Source organism: Capra hircus, chromosome 14 (genome assembly GCF_001704415.2).
Source record: "Capra hircus breed San Clemente chromosome 14, ASM170441v1, whole genome shotgun sequence".
Lineage (NCBI taxonomy): Eukaryota > Metazoa > Chordata > Mammalia > Artiodactyla > Bovidae > Capra > Capra hircus.
Genome location: NC_030821.1, coordinates 42,645,776 through 42,658,278, shown reverse-complemented (window position 1 = coordinate 42,658,278; position 12,503 = coordinate 42,645,776).

The following is a 12,503-nucleotide window of genomic DNA, read 5'->3' as shown; positions in this document are numbered from 1 at the left end:
ACCAGGCCTCCCTTTCCATCACCAACTCCCGAAGTTCACTCAGACTCACGTCCATCGAGTCAGTGATGCCATCCAGCCATCTCATCCTCGGTCATCCCCTTCTCCTCCTGCCCCCAATCCCTCCCAGCATCACAGTCTTTTCCAATGAGTCAACTCTTCCATGAGGTGACCAAAGTACTGGAGTTTCAGCTTTAACATCATTTCTTCCAAAGAAATCCCAGGGCTGATCTCCTTTAGAATGGACTGGTTGGATATCCTTGCAGTCCAGGGGACTCTCAAGAGTCTTCTCCAACACCACAGTTCAAAAGCATCAATTCTTCGGCACTCAGCTTTCTTCACAGTCCAACTCTCACATCCATACATGACCACTGGAAAAACCATAGCCTTGACTAGAAGGACCTTTATTGGAAAAGTAATGTCTCTGCTTTTGAATATGCTATCTAGGTTGGTCATAACTTTTCTTCCAAGGAGTAAGCATCTTCATTGGTATCTAAATATGCCCAACAAAATATAAATATCAAAATTAATGATAAAAGATTTTCTGGTCTCCTTGATAGTAGATCTGATATTACTATTATTTCCAAACACTTATGGCCCACATCCTGGCCTATACAAAAAATCTCTTACCCAATGACCAAAATTTCCCAAACCAAAGTACCAAAAATTTATCAAAATATTCAAATCTACCTGTATAAAAGACCAAAAGGCCAGCCTACAACATTAAGACCTTATATGATAAATACACCCCTAAATCTAATAAAGAGAGACTTACTTATACAATGACAAACTCAGATATACATTCCACATTTTTCCTAGGGGCCACTGCTCATTTAACAAACAAAGCAATTATTAAAATAACTTAAAAAGATGATGAGCCTATTTAGACAGAACAATAGCCCCTTACAAAAAAAAAATTACAAACTACTGAAAAACTTATAGACACACAAAATTAAAACATATTGAAAAAAATGTTGGAACTCTTCTATTTTTGTTATAAAAAAAATCTAACAAATAGTATCTCTTAACAGACCTTAAAAAAGTTAATACATCTATAAAACCTATAAATACATTACAACCAAAGACCCCATCACCTACTACTATTCCTCAAAACTGACACATTATTTCCAATCTATTTCCATCTCATCTATGATGAGGCCATGGCAAAATATTATGAATCAAGGAGTGAAAAATAAGGTGAATGGTGAAACCTACCACACATACTTGTGTTCTTTCCCTACCTTCCCTGCCAATTTCTCATACAAGTCTCTGGAAGGGAGCTTCTAGAAAGTTACTATCCTATTTGTGTATGGATACACTAAGTTGTTTTTTTTTTTGGGTGGGGCGGGTGGTGTTTTTTAAATGGACAATCGGAAGCAAAGTGTGTCTCTAACATAGACTCACATTACTTTATGAATCACATTACTTTTAACTAAATCTACATGATTTTGTATCTGTGAGTAAAGTAAAAACAATAGAGAAGAGAATGAACTGTATAATTAGAAAGACATGGAGTACAGACCAAGCTTCATCACTTTTCAGCTGACAACCTTACAGGTTAGCCTTTGTAAGTCTTCCTCATTGTGAAAGGAGAGTATTTCTCTTCTTAATTAGAGAATATTTATCTAATTAATATATTAAGTCTTACCTCTGTATATGAGGTTGTTGAAACAAATGTAGCAACACACACATGTCAGGCACAGAATCAATGATCAAGAATGAGAGCTATTACGATATCCTTTGAAGTTGCCACAAAATGTGGAGATACTGGAGTAGTGAATAAATAAATGACTCTTGCAATGAGAGTGAGAATATCTTCAAAGAGGTAATGATATTTGAGATGATTGTTGAAGGATTTTGTTAGCCAATGAAATAATTAAAGGTAATCAAGGGATTAATCATTGCTAGATTAAATGAATGAGAATGAATAAACTTCTGAGGAACTTTTACATGTCCTAAACTCCTGCTCATGAAGTATGGTATGTATAAACTTATCACTCTATCCAATGCCTATGTGACATGGCAAGTGGAGTCTTTAGTTGCAACATAGCATGTGGGCCCTTATTTGAGCCATGCAAGATCTAGTTCCCTGACAAAGATCAAACCCTGGCCCTCTGCATTGGGAACACAGAGTCTTAACCACTCACTATCAGGGAACTGAAATCATGGTCTACAAGGTGTGTTTAAGTCTGACACGGGCATGATACTTGGGTCCTCGGTAACTGTCAAAGCTAATAAAATGTTCAGTCACTAGAAAATGAAATGCAGCTGTAAATAGCATTCATTAAATTAAACTACAAAGTAAATTTCCTCAAATGCTATTATACTATGGGTTTATAGAAAATTATATGTACTGTATAGATAGGCACACGTTTTTTGCTAAAGAAACAGTGATTTAAGTTCTAAACCATGAAAATGTTAAGTTACAATAAAAGGCCACTTTCAACTTTGCCATTTAGAGGCTCACTTATTGTTCATAACTCTTATAATTGAAGCTTTATTATATTATCCTGCTGCACAGCGTGATTTCCTGTTATTTGTCTAATGTTTTTTAAAGAACAGTAATTTAATAACTATAGTGATATTCATCCTCAGCTCCCAACAAATGTGCTATTTCATGAAGACTGTTTATAAAACAGAGTCACAGTCGATGTATATTCCAGGCTTGCAGGCTTGCCTTTAGGTGACTGAAAACACCACGAAGCAGAAAAAAAATAAGCAATAATAATAATCCCAAGACTCTGTGATGTTACTTTAAAAAAGAAAAGAACTTGAAATTTTAAGGCATTACCATTTTATTTCTCTTGAAAGCACTTTCAGTTTATATTTGCTCCTAAGAAAATTGATTTTATTCCTTTCTCATAGAAAAGTCTGAACTGTGTATTTCAGTTCCAGGGAAACATTGTTAAGTTTTATTGTCTACACAACACAAATATACTAGCACTATATTGCTCAACCAAAAACAAACACAAACTCTGAAACTCTAAATAACATAGGCATTGTTTTCTTTCATATTATTAAAAATATAGATCAATTAGAAATTTTGTAGAAAAATTTGAGATATTTATCCATTTCTTTCAGTGGATTTGATGCATTTAAATAACCTTTTAACTTACTGGAGAATGTATGAGAAGAGATATAAATTAATAGTTTTATATAAACCTTACCTTTACTTGTATATATACAACCTGAATATGAAGCTTAAGTGATAGCTAACAGAAGTACATGTCAGAACGCTAAAATGACACAACAGTTACTTATATTTAATGTCTTTTTTAATCTTAGGGAGCAAAATTTCATATTTAGGGTGTGTTTTGTTCAATCACTTAATATTTTGAATAATCTAGACACTTTGTTATAACCTAGGGCTGTTAGTTCCCAAGGTCTCCATCTGTTAACTTTTACACTTTGCATTAAGTAATTATGCAAGCAAATAATTTGTTGACAAAACTGAACAGAATGATTTGGTTAGTAGTCAAAATATGATAAAAGATATCAGAGGAAAGAGGTTATTATGTAGGCAACAGCATGTTGAGACAGCAAGAATGGATCTTCCTGAGAATTAAAGTTAACATGATTTATCTCACAGTTTTTGTGTATAAGTAGCACATTGTACATCAATAGCACATTTCAGGCAAAAAAAACCCTGCTGCTACTGCTGCTAAGTCACTTCAGTCATGTCCGATTCTGTGCGACCACATAGACGGCAGCCCACCAGGCTCCCCCGTTCCTGGGATTCTCCAGGCAAGAACACTGGAGTGGGTTGCCATTTCCTTTTCCAATGCGTGAAAGTGAAAAGTGAAAGTGAAGTCGCTCAGTCGTGTCCTAGATTTTTCTAAATACATTAAATAAGTATTTTAATATCAGGTCTAGATATTAAAAAAAGAAAGAGAAAGTTCATTCAAATGTTTATCCTAAAGCCAAAGGAAAAAAATCACATTTTTAAAATACCAAAATTTCTTCAATGATTAGAATTCAGACATTTCTTTATTATAGCTTATTTTAAGATTATTTTATAATTCTAGCTGATTGAATCTTACTTTGAATGAGTTTCAGAGAAGAATTCATGATATTTAGCTGAACTAAGGTAGATACTTTAAAGTTCACATTTTGAGTCTTAATATCTATCATTCAGGAACCATTTTATTTTGAAGAGTCCAATGTGGTGGCTACAACTTCAGATCTTTTTTTTTTTTAATTAGAGTATAACTATTTTACAATGCTGTGTTAGTTTCTACTGTGCAACAGAGTGAATCAGCTGTATGTATACATATATCCTCTCTTTTTTTTTTTTTTTTATTTCCTTCCCGTTTAGGTCCACACAGAGCACTGAGTAAAATTCCCTCTGCTATACAGTTGGTTCTCATTAGTTATCTATTTTATGAAAGTGAAAGTCACTCAGTACTGTCCAACTCTTTGAGACCTCATGGACTATATATATAGTCCATGGAATTCTCCAGGCCAGAATACTGGAGTGGGTAACTGTTGCCTTCTCCAGGGTATCTTCCCAACCCAGGGATCAAACCCAGGTCTCCTGCATTGCAGGCGGATGCTTTACTGTCTAAGCCACCAGGAAAGCCCAAAGGATGATATACTGAGATGAAATCCAACATATTCCTTTATGAGGAATCAATACTGTGAAGTTACATGGCCCAAATGGGACTCTTTACAAGCTGAGCCAACAGGGAAGACTTATCTATTTTATACAAAGTATCAAATCTTTTAAGATATATTTTCTTGTTTTACTTTGGATGGTTGAAGTCTTTAATTTGTCTCCTTTTGTTTTTGTAAATCTATATGCAGACTTTTTAAAGTTACATTATTCTATCATGTGAACACATATAACCAGGCAGCAGGTCATCACTAAAGAACATGAAACAGCATTCCGATGCTTGCCAGTGCTCGCTCCCTTCCTGAGGAATACTTGTTCCAGTATTACCTTTGAAGTGACGGGCATTAGTTGGAGTTGTGGTTTCTGTGGCCTTCACTTGCTGGTAGTGACCAATAGCAGAACAAAAATCAATCTCTGTCAGGCTTGTAATTGAGCACTTCCCTAATTTATGAGACAGCTTTCCCATTAACAACAAAATCTTGAGAATTAAATAAAAACAGACCTTCACAAGTGCTGCAGCCTAGGTGAATGAGGGATAAACATTGATAAATGCGCATGCCTTGTGCAAGCCTGACTTTGAAAAATTCTGTGTCAGAGTTTCAGGTCACATTTTGACAACAATTAGGAACACTGAAATAAATAGTTGGCAATTCTTCTTTGTTATGACAGGGAATGTAAAGCCATCTTTACCACAGAAAAGCCTGTTTTATGAATATGAATTGTATTACTGCAGTGCTCAACCATCTTGCTGTGACTGGGAATCTATGGGCACTTCTATTATAAACCAGAGTAAAATTCTTTTGAAGATTTGAAAAGTTTGGTTAAGCTGTTTTTGCTTGATTATTTGTAAAATTCCTGTGCCACTGCAATTCCATGCTTTATACAGAACACACAAGATAGCTTTAAAAAAGTTAAATGTCTAGTATTCTCAGTATGAAAAAGTTACCTATAATGCTTTGTGAAATGTTCTGACAAAATCTAAATGACTCAAGAGTCCTGGCTAAATGCTGTCTTTAAAGCTTATTGCAATTTTATCTAACTTATAAACTTCCAGGATTGAACTTTTGGTAGTATAATCACGAGTTAATTTCTTAATTTTAAAATTATATGCATTGATATTTGAAATTGATCTAGTGAATAGAGTCTGAAACAAGAAAGAATGACATATTATAGGCTAGAAGGCTTCTCAGGTGGCACGAGTGTAAAGAACCCATCTGCAATTGCAGGCGATGTAAGAGACTTAAGTTTTAATCTCTGGGTTGGGAAGATCCCTTGGAAAAGGCAATGACAACCCACTCCAGTATTCTTGCCTGGAGAATCCCACGGTCAGAGGAGCCTGGTGGGCTACAGTCCTCGGAGTTACAAGAGTTGGACATGACTTAGTGGCTAAATCACCACCATCTCATAGTTGGAATGCAGCTAAGCCAAGAAATACTAAAAGCATCTAAAATAGATATCATAAAGAATACAAATTAAAACACTTGCATTTTACTTGTAACAGAGCCATTAGAATGGCCACTGAGATTTTAATTAATTTTTGATCCTTGTGTTGACCTGATGTATGTTACTTGATTTCCTAGTCTATAATAAATTAAAAGAAATAAATAAGAATGAGGAAAAGAAAAAGATATTGCTGTAGGCAAGTACACTGAAAATAGCCTCCTATGGAAAGAAGACTGTAAGATAGGTAAATAAGCATATAAACCAATCAGTTGATTAATCCATCAGCTATGACGACTTGAAGCTATTTAGTATACAGTCAACTATCTACTTATGTTTCAAAACATAGCTCCAAAATATAATGTGCTGTGTGCTCAGTTGCTAAATTGTGTCCAAATTTTTGGAACCCTCCTGGACTATAGTCTGCCAGACTTCTCTGTCCATGGGATTTCCCAGGCAAGAATACTGTAGTGGGTTTCATACCCTTCTCCAGGAAATCTTTGCAACCTAGGGACCAACCCACATCTCCATGTCTCCTGCACTGTCAGGCAGATTCTTTACCATTGCACCATATTTTGTGCTGTTGTTGTTCAGTCACTAAGTCATGCCCAGCTCCTTGTGACCCCATGGACTGTGGCATGCCAGGCTTCCTTGTTCTTCACCATCTCCTGGAGTTTGCTCAAACTCATTTCCATTGAGTCAATGATGCTATCCAGTCAGCCCACAGTCTGTAGCCCCCTTCTCCTCCTGCCTTCAACCTTTCCCAGCATCAGGGTCTTTTTCAATAAATTGGCTCTTCACATCAGATGGCTAAAGTATTGGAGCTTCAGCTTCATCATCAGTCCTTCCAATGAATATCAGGTTGATGAGCCACCTGGCAAGCCCCCCAAATATCATAGCCCTCCGTTAGAACATATCAGAGGATATGTTCTAAGACCCCCAGTGGATGCCTGAAACCACAGATAGTACTGAATACTATATATATACACATATATATAATTTTCTATTCATAATATACCTAAAAAAACCTTAATTGAAAAATTAAGCACTGAACGAGATTAATAACTAATGACAAAATAGAACAATTATAACAATATGCTATAATAAAAGTTGTATGGTCTTTGTATCTCAAAATATCTTATTGTACACATGAAAATGCCTTTTCTGTCTTAATGAAGCACTCATTGCCCAGGATGTTTGTAACTTTTGCAGTTTGGATGGTAGAGCAAAACTTGCACAGATTTCTTTTTCTTTCTTCACAATTTCATGAATAGATGATTTGTTCTTATTGAAGATTTTTGCAACCTCAGCATACAGTCCTCTCCCTTCCCATCTAGGTCAAGAACTTTTACCTTTTCACTCAAAAGCAGTGCTTTTTGACTTCTCTTTGGCATATCTGCATTTCCAGCATCACTACTCTTGTGTTTTGAGGGCCATTTTTAAGTAAAATCAGGGTAACAAAAACATGCACTGCAATGTCTCCTCAGTGGATCTGATAACCTGGAGGCTAAGTGACTAACGGGCAAGGACATGCTGAGAAAAGGGATGATTCATATCCAAGATGAGAAAGAGCCAGAGGACATGAGTTTTCATCTTGCTACTCAGAAAAAAAAGTTACAATTTAAAACTTATGAATTTATTTGAAGATTTTCCCTTTTAATATTTTTGGATTTTAGTTGATTGTGGGTACCTGAAACTGGGGAAAGCAAAACTGCAGATAAAGGGGACAGTAACGTAACATCCCTTTTAAAGCCTTTCTTGACTCTTTCCAGAATTGTCACCATCTCCTCTGGGCTTTAAATCTCTCAATATTTTTTACTTACCTCCACTATGGCGTTTATAACACTTCACTTTTCTAGGCTGTAAACTTTGTACACAAGGGATTTTTTAATCTTTTCCCATTTTATGCTTAACACATATAAAAATAGGTGTAATAGATGAAACAAATCCCATTTCAGTAACATTAAATGAAATCTTGTATTATAGTAGGAGGAAGTATAATAACAGATGATGTATAACCAACTTAGAATTGAATGTTCAGATTATAACTTCATTTTCTTAGGGAAATAAATTTTATATTATCAGAAAAGTTTATTTATCTACATATATATTGTAGATGGTAAAATGATATATATATTTTATATATAAATTACAAATCATGTGTAATATACTATCATGTTCTTATGCTGTTGTTAAGTATATAATATAAAAATAATTCCAGTGCCAAAGTGGTTGTTATATTAATTTCATTTTACTCAAATTTAATTTGAGATTGCATGGTATAAATATAGACAAGGAAAATTCAAAGATCATGAATTAACCATACCACAAATTTTACTTTGAATCTTTCACATCATCTTTCAGTTCTTCTAAGAATGGTCAGAGAAAACAGATATAATCTAGCAGGGAAGTTTTGGTATTTTCTAGAGTCCATACTGAGTTCAAAGATCTGAGGACACAATTCCTCAGTAAAATGTTAATTTATGAGACATTACTACTTAATGTTTCAAATGCACGTTCATAAATTGAATGAGTCATCCATGGCCAGATCACCTAACTCTCAATTAACCATAATACTTTTTAGATAAGACAACTTCATACTTTTAAATCTATGAAAACACAAACAATCTTCTATCAGTCAATTGTTGGAAATCTTCTGTATATCTTAAATTGTGCAAAATTAGCAAAATTGTCTTACACAGACAATGTCTTTCTTTACATACTATGCTATCATATTTAGAAAGAGAAGTCTATTATGAATATTTCAGTAAAAGATACCCTTGATGGTATCTTTCTATTCAAGAACTATTGTTTCTGTCATGGATCAACATATTTACTTTATCTTCTGGGGTCAAGGAATCATCATACCTTTTATAGATGAAAATGTAAGTATAGATGCTATTTATAAAATATTTAAGTTATAAAAACCACCTCTCTTGATACCACAACTGAACTCTATGTCAAATTAGTTGTTACATCAAAGATCTCAAAGAGTAGAAAATATCATTTGTTTTCTTGAAAATGTCAAAAGTGTGGCAAGGATAGAGACTTCAGTTATATTAATTTTTAAGGGCAGGGATATGTGAATCTTGGATGACACAAAGCCACTGGTTTCCCCCCCCCTCTTTGAATAAATTAAAACTGCTAAGATATAAATTCCTGAAAAAATGGGCTTTATAATAGAAATAGAAACTGACCCTTAACTATAGTGGCACTACCGGATGCTGTTATAATAAGCTCCCCTAGATGCCATGGTGTAAATGTATTAGCTGTACTAAGAGACCCACTCCTGCTATAATTATGTTAGGAACCAATAAGACAGCTCAGAAATCAATATGCTAAGACAGATAGAGTAAAAGACCATGGCCAGCCCACTGGGAATAGATTAGTCTGGCAGGTCCCTAGCTGAGCCATGAAGAAGGGGATATCTTTGCTGTTGTAGAAAGCCATTAATTGTAAATTTTCCTGAACAAGGAACTTGAAGGGAAAACTTAGACTGCGTTGTTCATACCACTCAATGAAAACTGCAACTCTTATTGATCAAGAGTTAAGCTTTTTATTCTTATTTCAAAATCCAACAGTGCAAAAATCTGAATGTTCAGAGGGATTTTTCAAGCTTTTCCCATGGTGCATCTGAAAGTCTTCTTTGGTTACCAATTTGTTTTAATATATTTAAAACTTCTAGATGAGATTAATAAAATCACATTTAAACAGTGGCCCTCCACACTGACAAGTTTCCTGATATGACATCAGTTGTTTAATCAATTAATACTCACATGTCATATAGTATGGTAAAAGAAGAGACACATTCTTTGCATTTTTTTGCACTCACCTGACTATTAAATATTATTGAGTATAATAGTTATGAGTACGAAAAGATGCTGCAGCTTATTTTAAGTATATCTAATTGAGTTTTCTTAATATTGTTAGCCTAATTTGAGTAATTTGTTCACTAAAGTGAAATAGTACAATTCAGTAATTTTGTTAAGGAAGAAAAATAAAAATAAGAAAAAGAAAGAAAAAAGAAGGAAGAAACAAAGAAAGAAAGGAAGGAAGAAGGAAGAAAGAAATGAGGAGAAAACAAAAGGCTGACCTTTTGTGGTTACAGTTTGGCACATCTGCTCATGTCCAATCAAGCTTTCAAACGCAGAGTAGTAAACAAAAGCAGCGATCAAGCAAGGACAAAGTCAGAGACATAAGTGGTTTGAATGAGTGTGCAATTTCTGCCCATATGACCATCCTGACACAATTGCTCTAATTTTCTTTCCAGAAATGACTGATAAAAGATTTAGGTAATTGCTATGGAGACAGACTTCCTTCCATCACTAGGTATCTTGAATAATACAGCCTCAGGGTCATAAGATGGAGTGTCAGTTTCTGCAGAGTCCTAAATTAATACTTGTCCCTGCTTTAGCTACACTTCCTGTACATCTAATGAAGTGAATGTAATTTATTTTGACAATGTATTGAAAATCACTTGATCAAATGACTATTCTGTAATGAACACAAAAAGCAATATAGGCTCGGGGACTATAAACTACAAAATAACATAAATACACATCAATTTTTCAAAGTGTGTTTTTTCCCCCTAAAATCTATGTATGTAGTCTGAATAAATATGAAACAAAATAATTTCCAGAAGGACAATAATTCATGTAAATGTAAATTTAACAAGTGGGTGTGCTTTTTTTTTTTTTGGCTCTGATGCCTGAGATTGACCTATCTTCATTCAGCACATGACCTTGTCCTCTCTAATCAAACTTAATTTATCTGCCTGATCTTTGCATTTCTAACTACTAAGTAGCACACAGAAAGAAGAACAGAGAGCCATGAGCAAGCTAGTATTCAAGAGGAAATTCTGAAAATATTGTAGATGTTTCTTTCAGACAAAGTTCTGAGATCTGAATGTCATAACATTTTTTCAATAATTAATGAAATCAGTCTGTGTGCACCTGAAAACTTCCTGTACTGACATCATAGATGATCTTCAGGTTACATAATTTGTCCAAAGAGGTATACGTGAAAGACAACTGTACAGGATACTCTTTTTCAACATGAAAAACTTTCTTAGGTCTTGTAGTGAGATTTTTTATTTTTTCTACTAGTGAAAAGCAATCCCTGAGATTTGAAAATACTCAACACTTGAATTACACATATATTCGATTGTACCAGAAACAACGGCATGATTTTCTTCCTTCAGAAAGCCAGCAGGTCATCTTGGAAGCTGATAGAGGCAGTATAATTGAAATATTTAGTTTGTGCTGAAAAGAAGTACACTTGGTGCCATCTTGGCAAGTGGGCCAAAGCAAGGCAAGTGTCTGTACGGTGGCACTGTGAAAGTACAATGTAGTGTTTAAATACAGCCAGGCAGAAGCCAGTGGATAATGCTCAGTAATGGGTTAATCAATACTTATTATGGTTTTATTGGTTCACTAAAGAGAGAACAGAATCTAGTGAGCACAGAGTCGAAAAAAATCACTGCATCTGATCTAGATAACATCTACTCTCCCTAAGGGATTTCCCTATTCAAGAATCCAATTTACCATGCCTGATTGACAAGGATTGGATCCTAGGGAATCACATAACTCTTTTTAGGACCCAATAAAATCCTAATGGATTTGTCTGACTGGCCAGGAGACTTCTAGTTTTACTAAACTGAGGTGGTTTGTTGCAATTAGCCTTTATTCCACTTGCAGTTGAAAAACTAGGCTATTAGGAGTCATCCTTGCTCTGTAAATGCTGGAGTCATGCTGGGATGTGCCCACTGAAAGGAAGTACAGGGCTGTATGAAAAGAAAGTCCTTATGATAAATTATAAACATTTGAAAGCTTCTGAAAAATGGTAATCAAAACAGGATTCAAATGAAAAGGGGGGGAAACAACTAAATTGCATGCTTAAAAACCATTTATTGGTCAGTTAGCCTTTATAATTTATTTTTCACTCAGGTAACAGTAACAGAAAGAAACCTCTCTGAAAGCAGCTTTGAACTATGTAACATTTGCTATCTGAGCTTCCCCTTTAATACCTGAAATTTGAAAAAAAATATCATTCACCCACAACAAAATCTTGTAGATAGTTGTCTCTGGACCAGTTCTTTTCTTCCTAGATGACAATGTTTTACAAAGCAGTTAACTTGTTCGAGTACACTGGGATTTGATCATGGCACACTATCTTGGCAGCTCTTAAGTCAGCAAACAGTGGGAGTGTGATGATGGTTTGAAGTCAGGGTTGAATCATAGCTGAAAAAGAATTTTTAAATAATACAAGTTGCATTTTGAAGCAAATATCCCCTTAAAGTAAGAATCATTGGTGCATCCCTCTAGAATCATTTCTGCTCTGCCAATAAGGCTCAAATGAAACTTCAAACATGTCTAAATTGAATGGATTTCACAATCAGAAATATGTTTACTTATGAAGTGTCTTTGAATAGACCTCATGATTTTCTTTTTTTCTT